The sequence below is a fragment of the Triticum dicoccoides genome, chromosome 1B, assembly GCF_002162155.2.
Source record: "Triticum dicoccoides isolate Atlit2015 ecotype Zavitan chromosome 1B, WEW_v2.0, whole genome shotgun sequence".
Taxonomy (NCBI): Eukaryota; Viridiplantae; Streptophyta; class Magnoliopsida; order Poales; family Poaceae; genus Triticum; species Triticum dicoccoides.
In genome coordinates this window covers 383,869,524-383,877,605 of record NC_041381.1, presented here as the reverse complement: position 1 = coordinate 383,877,605, position 8,082 = coordinate 383,869,524, and positions in this window count along the sequence as shown.

The window sequence follows — 8,082 nt, the reverse complement described above, 5'->3', positions numbered from 1 at the left end:
CCCTTTATAACGAGACCAAGGCATGTTCCTTTTCTTCAATCTTCAATCGAATCCGCCCCTCGCCCCAAGTTCCAACACCCAAGGCTCCAGATTCAGGAGCTTCGGACCTTCGACAATGTCCGGCTCCGACCTACAGGGCCGGTGGATGCCCTCTTCCGTCACGGAAGAAGATGTGCTAAAGTTGAGAGACGCCAGGTATCTAACTGGCGAAATTTCGCATAGGCTACCCGTCCAAGGGCAAGTCATTCCCACTCCCGAGCCTGGTGAGAGCGTGGTGTTCGTGTCTCACTTCCTTCGTGGTTTAGGCTTCCCGATGGACCCCTTCGTGAGGGGGCTCATGTTTTATTATGGGCTGGAATTCCATGACTTGGATCCGGAGTCCATCCTCCACATCTCATTGTTCATTGTCGTATGCGAAGCCTTCCTCCACACCACTCCTCACTTCGGATTGTGTCTCAAGACATTCAACATGGAGCCGAAGATGATCGAGGAGCAGCAGGCAGAGTGCGGAGGGGCAGTTATAAGCAAGAGAGCTGACGCTCCGTGGCCCGAGGGCTTTTTTCAAAAGGAGCTCAGTTTGTGGCAACAGGAGTGGTTCTACATCACCGCTCCCAGGGGCACCAGATGGGTGGCGCCGCCTGCCTTTCGCTCGGGCCCTCCACAACGGCTGGCGTCATGGGTCAACAAAGGGCTTGACTGGGGGCCGTCCAAGGACGTGCCATTATTGCAGGGCCGTATTCGAGACCTCCAAGAGAGGGAGATCAATCTGGTTGTGGTGGCACGGGTCATGCTGATTCGGCGCCTTCTTCCATGCAAACGTCGCCCCCTCCGCCTGTGGGAATTCAATCCGGAGGGACCGCGAGCTCTCCAACACTTCATGGGTGCGACGCTCATGGAGATGTATAAACTGTTCTTCGGATCACAAGAGATGTGTCCGGACCTGACCGAGGACGCATGCCTGAGCTGCAATCGCCCGGATACTCAAGTAAGTAGTCATGTGCCCGGACATGTTGTCCATACATTTATCATAAACTTGCCCTTTAACCAGCTATCCCTTGAACAGGAGTGGATAGCAAAAGCAAAACTGATACGGTGTCCGGCCCCCCTCCCCGAGATCACGCCGGATCCTGTGTTAGTCAAGATGCTGGAGGCTGCGCCTTCGGAAGAGGGCGAAGGGGAAAACAGGAAAACTACCGCCTCTGCTAGGGAGGCTCTTAAGAAGGGGGGATCGAGAATCCCTCCTTCCAGGGGGAGAAGAGGACCGCCTCTGAAGATCCGGAGGCCAAGGCCTCAAAGCGGGGGAAGAAATCTTCAGCAGAGGGCCCTGCGCCAGGAGAAGCCCCGGCCGCACTGTTTCCCCAAGGGAATCAGCCCTCCAGCGAGCCATAAGTAGAAAGGGGAGTTTTGTAATAAGGGACATCCCTGTTTTTATTTCTGAAGATAACCGAAGTTTTACTTTGTAGTTCGGATCTCAGCCCTTCTCAGCAGAGCTCATCTTCGGGGGATCTTCGTCCGGAGATGATGGAGAGCGAAATGCCTCCATCTGCCGCACCGTCAGGCGGGGCTGACGACCCCGAGGTGTCGTCGCGGAGGGTCTCCCCGAGTCTGGTGGGGCCGGAGAGTTCGGCACCAACTGGTGTACGGCCGGAGGAGCTGAAGGATCTGCTCGGGCGGGCGTCTATCTCAGAAGATCACCTTACGTCGATGAGTACGGTGATTGAAAGGATTTCATCCGCTAAGAGCGGGTTGCATGAGGCCATCAGAAGTTTACTGACGGGGTTTGAGGTACGCGAAAATGATATACCTTTTGACAGTTTTGCACATAGAATGCGCCCTGTATGGATAGTAGCCCCTGAGACTCGGTACGTTGTCAAAAGCGACAGCGTGCCGAGGATCATAATCTCAGTTATAAGATGTCGCCCTTCCTATTCAGGTGGCGGAACGTTCGGTGGCCAGCCGGACTGATAGAGTTGCCGAACTGAAGCGGCAACTTGACGTTGCGGATGCGGACATCGCGCTGGTCAATAAACGACTTGACGAGTCACAAGGTATGTGGCTTCTCCGCGGACGCCTTGTAAGGAGCTTGACGCCCGTGCCTTACAACATGTATGCTTAATGCAGATGGCGCCGCTGCTATGGAGGACCTTCGGGCAGAGCTTGCCCGAGCCAAGGAGCAAGCCAGAAAAGTAATGTGGCTGCCTTGAAGGCGGCCGAAGAGCTAAAAGCTGAACAGGCTGCTCACTGCCGAAGCAGGGAGGAAATGGCCGAAGTGGCCATGAAGCTGAAGGATGCTACCGACCGCTATGAGTTTCTTGAAAGAGAATGCCGAGCGGAGCAAGAGGACCTGAAGAAGGCCATCGCCGAAGCTAAGGATGCCCGCTCCGCGATGAGGGCTATAAAGGAGGAGCTACGTCAGGCCGGGGATATTGCGGATGGAAAGCCTTTTCTGCTGCATAGGAAATTCACGGATCCGAAGTATGCTTAGTTGGGCCAGTTGTGGGGTGCGGAGGATGCTTATCTGAATTTGGCGGCATGTGCCGCAGACGCAGTCGCACACTTCCGGGGCCAAAAGGATCACGGAATGGAAGAGCTTTTTTGGTCGCAATTCCATAGTCCGGAGCGTCCACTTCCATTAACCGATCGGTTAGCCGAGTGGGCTGAGCTGAATAGGTTGTCCGGACTTGCCATGAAGGATGTCGTGGCTCATTTGTGGCCGAAAAGGCCCTAGCCGGAGAGTTATTTTGGCTTGGTGCAGCAGTTCCTTGATGTGGTGCCGCATATCAAGGCGATGAAGCGGTCGGCATGCATAGAGGGTGCACGGATGGCTCTCGCCCGTGTCAAAACATACTGGGCAGAGATGGAGGCCACCGATGTTGCATCCCAGGACTCGGACAGAAGCCGAGTACCAGCCGAGCACTATTTTGAGGAAGTCCTGCAGGGCGCTCGTTTAATAGAGTCGCAGTGCTCGAAAAACGTTATGTTCAAATGACATGTATGATTTGTGAAACCATGTTTCAAATATAATATAAGAGATTTTTATACTTGGGCATTCAAGTGTTGAAATAGCTCCTGTGCGGCCGTTAACGTATATGTGTATATAACCTGAAAGATGGAAGTCCTCGGCTTCAGCCCCCACGCACATAGTGCGGGGGTGTTTGCAAAAAAAGCGCATTTTCACACTTAATCCAACGTCTTGGTCCTGTGAAGGAGGTGATAGCGTAGCAAACTAGGCAACCGTACTATAATGCTTTATCATTTTCACTTAGCCATAGGAGTTCAATGGTGGGGCTACTATATAGCCCCTAGGGGCACTGCGCTCTCCGAATTTCGGGGCGCGTATGTGCCTGACCGGGAAACGGTCCTTCATTAAAGCAGAGGAATTCTAAACATTCCGGTGGTCGATCGAGTGGTTGACCGGTCTCTCGCTATATCATGACAGTCAGTTTTCGGCTTTCTCTACTGAGGTGCTCACCTGGGCGAACCGGGGCACAATCGCTGTAGTTCTCCTGGTGCCACGTTAGCCGATAGAGCGGAACATAAGGCAGCAAAACACAGGAGCCGGGCAAACCCAACATTTGACCAAAGACATGATTCGGAGCTGATGCATATAAGGCCTAACTTGAGACGCCGAACACTCCCTAAGGTATTCGGTCTTTATGAAAACGGGCAGAACAATGCCCTAAGCCCCTAGTGTCCAGGTACGCGCAAAAATTTCTGACGCGGCCGATGCCAAAACGCCAGATTCCTCCTCGGTTATAGCAAAAAAACTGGGGGATGTGTATCAACAAGAGACAGTAAAAAAGGTTTACGCAGGGTCTTAATCTGAAAAGAATCCTTGCATCTGGTCCCTACTGCACGTCTGCGCATGTGTCTCCGTTGTGCCATATCCTGGACGGGTGTCGCACGGTGTTCATCTGTAAAAGAGAAGAACTTAGTTGGAAAAGAGTCCGTGCGAAAGATGTATTTTGAAATAAACAGAGTATGATTCAAAGAATGAATAAAATTGAGCTTTATTGTCTCTTTTTGTGCATGTGTGGAGCCCCTTGTAAAGGGGTACGCGGCTAGTAAGCCCCTTGTTTATTTATACCGGACTCGCCTAACCGTGTCCGGGGTCTGAATGACCTGTTTAGGGGCTTTGATCAGCAAAGCCGGATTAGTGTGTGGCTGTCAAGGCAGTCTCACGTTCTTCCTAGTCGAGGAACACTCGAAGTTACCCTTTAATGAGATGATGCCGCGTGGACCGGGCATTTTAAGTGTAAGAGATGCGTAATGCGGTATTGCGTTAAAGCGGGCGAAAGCTTCGCATCCCAATAGTGCTTGATAGCTACTTTTAAATGGGGCGATGTGGAAGATTAACTTTTCACGACGGAAGTTGTCGGATGAACCGAACACAACTTCTAGTAGTAGGGAGCCCGTACAATTGGCATATGGGCCTGGTGTCACTCCTTTAAAGGAAGTGTTGCTATGGCGAATTTTGGTTGGGTCTATCCCCATTCTGCGGATTGTGTCCCGGTATAGCAGGTTTAGATCACTAACGCCGTCCATTAGGACTTGTGTAAATTATAGTCCGTCGATTATAGGATCCAATATCAAAGCAGTCCATCCTGCGTTTCGGATACTTCCGGAGTAATCCTGATGGACGAAAGTTATTGGTTTTGACATCCAGTTTTGGGACTCCGTTGGGGTGGACCGTGCGGCGCATACTTTGGTGGGCGCCGCTCTATTTTTCCCTGTTATCACTTGAAGTGAATTTACTGTTTGACCTTTTGTGGGAAATTCTTTTGTTTTCCGGTGCTCTGCTTGTGGGGTTCGTCATCGTCCTCACTTGGTGTGTCGAGCCTCTTGTGTTCGGCGTTAAGTCGGCCGGACTGCTTGAAGACCCAACAATCTCTATGGGTATGGTTTGCAGGCTTCCCGGGGGTACTGTGGATTTGGCATATCTTGTCCAAGATTTTGTTTAGGTTAGATAGCTCGTCGTTGTTGTCCTTGAGAGGCAGTGTTTTGTTGTTCTACCGAGAGCTTTTGAACCCGGCGTTGACTGCCGCTCTCTTTGGGCCATTTTCCTTAGTCCGGCACTGGTCCTTTGTGCGTCGTGGTTTCCCATTTCCATCCCTGATCTCGGATGTACTTGGGTCGCTGGTGCTGCCTCTTGCCAGCCAGCTATCCTCTCCCGCACAAAAGCGGGTCATGAGGCTTGTTAGTGCGGCCATTGTTCTTGGCTTTTCCTGGCCGAGGTGTCTGGCGAGCCATTCGTCTCGGACGTTATGCTTGAAGGCTGCTAAGGCTTCGGCATCCGGACAGTCGACTATTTGGTTCTTTTTGGTGAGGAGCCTGTTCCAGAATTTGCGGGCTGACTCTCCGGGCTGTTGAGTTATGTGACTTAAATCGTCTGCATCCGGAGGGCGGACATAAGTCCCCTGAAAATTTGCCCGAAACGCATCCTCGAGCTCTTCTCAACTTCCAATGGTATTTTCTGGGAGGCTTTTGAGACAATACCGGGCTGGACCCTTGAGCTTGAGGGGTAAGTATTTTATGGCGTGGAGGTCATCTCCTCTAGCCATATGTATGTGCAGGATGTAATCCTCAATCCAGACTTCGGGGTCTGTTGTTCCGTCGTATGCCTCTATATTTACGGGCTTGAATCCCGTTGGAAATTCATGATCCAGCACCTCATCGGTGAAACATAGGGGGTGTGCGGCGCCCCTGTATTTGGGTGTGCCGTGATTTTCAAATACTCGATGTGTTGTGTTGCCTTCTGGAGCTTGCTTTCTTGGCCCGTAGATGGATCTGACCGGGCCATCCTTTTTACGAGGATCCTTATGTGGATCACGTGCCGGCTTGTGTGCGGCGCCGCTTGCCGCTCTTTGTTTGTCATGTGGTCGTCTATCCGTCCGGGCGGCCTCTTTGTCTTTTGATTTTGGGGGCTCTACGGCCTCCTCGTCAAATTCGGGCAATAGTTTGCGCTTCGGGTAGCTCTTTGCTTGGCGACTATCGCCGCATTTGTCTGCGGTCTTGAGTACTTTGCTCCATCTCATTCTGAGTACGTCTTCCGCTGTTTTGAGCTTCCGCTTCAGCTTCCTCAGACTTCATGCAGTGGTGACGAGCCTTTTGTGGAGGTTCTTCTGCTCCAACGATGTGTCCAGCGTGAGATCATCCGGACTGTTGTTTTCGTCGGGGATGGGTTGCCTATCCGATTCATCCTGTTCGGATGGTTGCTTGGGGGCATGTTCGTCGTCCACTGGTTCGCCCTGCTCTATGGCTGGGTCTGTATGGGTGATGTCGTTGCCGAGGCGGGACTTTGGGCGGCGCTTGTGTCGCTGTTTCGGCTGTGTTTCGGGGGAATTATCCTTCGCAGCGTCCCGTTGTTCCTCGTTATCGCTTCCTTTAGGTGTATCCACCATATATATATTGTGAGTTGAGGTGGCTTTCCAGTGCCCTGTGGGTGCTGGTTCTTGGTCGTCTCCGGCATCGTCGTCCATACCGTCGATATCTTCGGAGTCGAAATCTAGCATGTCGGTTAAGTCATCGACAGTGGCTACAAAGTGGGTGGTGGGTGGGCTTTGAATTTCTTCGCCGTCCGCATCCCAACCGTCTTAGCCATAATCCAGCCAAGGCTCTCCTGATAAAGAGAGACACTTTAGCAAATTCAGGATGTCGCCGAAAGGCGAGTGCTGAAAGATGTCCACAGCGGTGAACTCCATGATCGGCGCCCAATCGGGTTCGATTGGCAGGAGCGCGGAAGGTTCGGGGTCCGGAGAAGAGTCCGGCACCTTGGAGTCACGAGCTTCACAAGGGACAGGGTCGATATTTGGCTCCATCGCCGTAGAGGTAGCAGCCCCCGAGGCAGTGTCTAGCCACCCATCCTCGATCGGCGCAGTCGGCTCCGAGTTAAGGGTCGGAGCAGACTCTTGTGCGGCCTCTAGGGCACTGTCCGGCGGCAGAGCTAAATCATGCCCATCGTGACAGTGCGGCGCGCTCGGCTGTGGCTCGGATTCGTCGAAGATCAAGTCTCCGCGGATGTCGGTCGTATAGTTTAAACTTCCAACTCTGACCTGATAGCCAGGGGCGTAGCTTTCGATCTGCTCCAGATGGCCAAGTGAATTGGCCCGCAGTGCGAAGCCGCCGAATATGAAGATCTGTCCGGGGAGAAAAGTTTCACCCCGGACTACATTGTTGTTGATGATCGAAGGAGCCATCGGACCTATGAGCAACGACACAGAGGAATTCTCAATGAAAGCACCAATGTCGGTGTCAAAACCGGCGGATCTCGGGTAGGGGGTCCCGAACTGTGCGTCTAGGCGGATGGTAACAGGAGACAAGGGACACGATGTTTTTACCCAGGTTCGGGACCTCTCGGTGGAGGTAAAACCCTACTCCTCCTTGATTAATATTGATGATATGGGTAGTACAAGAGTAGATCTACCACGAGATCAAGGAGGCTAAACCCTAGAAGCTAGCCTATGGTATGATTGTTGTTCGTCCTATGGACTAAAACCCTCCGGTTTATATAGACACCGGAGAGGGCTGGGGTTTATATAGACACCGGAGAGGGCTAGGGTTACACAGAGTAGGGGTTCAACGCAAGAAACAAAGGTGTGATGCTCACAGAAGTTTGTTAATTTTCTACGAATAGTTACCCCTTTCCTCAAGCTTCCAAGCACATTCTCCATGACATATTGTTGATGCTTTAGCTTGGAAGCCACCTTGGCGGCACGATGCTCCAGTAGCTCCTCAATCGGCATTTGAGGAGTTTCATCCTGATCATCTTGACACCGTCTTGAGCTTGCTCAGAGTCTTGAAATTGATCTTGGGAAACATTTTGTGCATCACCATCATATGAGGTTGGTCTTGCCCTTGATATTGTTCACTTGGTTGAGGGCCTTCCCTTTGTTCTTTGGAAGCGTGTGGGTCTAGCGTTGGTGATGGCTCCACTTGAGTAGAGAATTGTACTTCTCCTTCGGCCACAAGGGGTTCCTTACTGGGGAGAATTTGACAAATACCCATTCTTCTTATTGCTTGAGGAGGAATTTCATCACCTACATCACAAAGACCACTTTTCTCCACTAGGGAGCCGTTATTTTC